A 293-nucleotide genomic window follows, 5' to 3' on the forward strand; every position below is an offset into this window, starting at 1 on the left:
CCCCCGCGCCCCCGGCCCGGCTGCTCGGCCGGACAGCCCCGAGCTCAGGCTGGGCGCTTCCCGGCTGCGCGCCGAGCCCTGCCTCTTGCAGAGAGTGATTGCAGACTTGGGCTGCGCGGGGCGGCGCGGCTGCCTGAAAACGCAGGTTTCTCCCCGGCCGCCGCCTCTTTCCGGCCCTCGTTCCTCCGCGGTTACCTGCACAGTCTCCACCTGGCACAGCGCCCGGCACCCATGGGGCACGGGGTCCCCGTTGGCAGCAGGGACGCCGGAATGCGAAAGGGCCGTGGGTGGCG

This window comes from Tupaia chinensis, unplaced genomic scaffold, assembly GCF_000334495.1.
Source record: "Tupaia chinensis unplaced genomic scaffold, TupChi_1.0 Scaffold149090_1, whole genome shotgun sequence".
In the NCBI taxonomy this organism is placed as follows: Eukaryota; Metazoa; Chordata; class Mammalia; order Scandentia; family Tupaiidae; genus Tupaia; species Tupaia belangeri.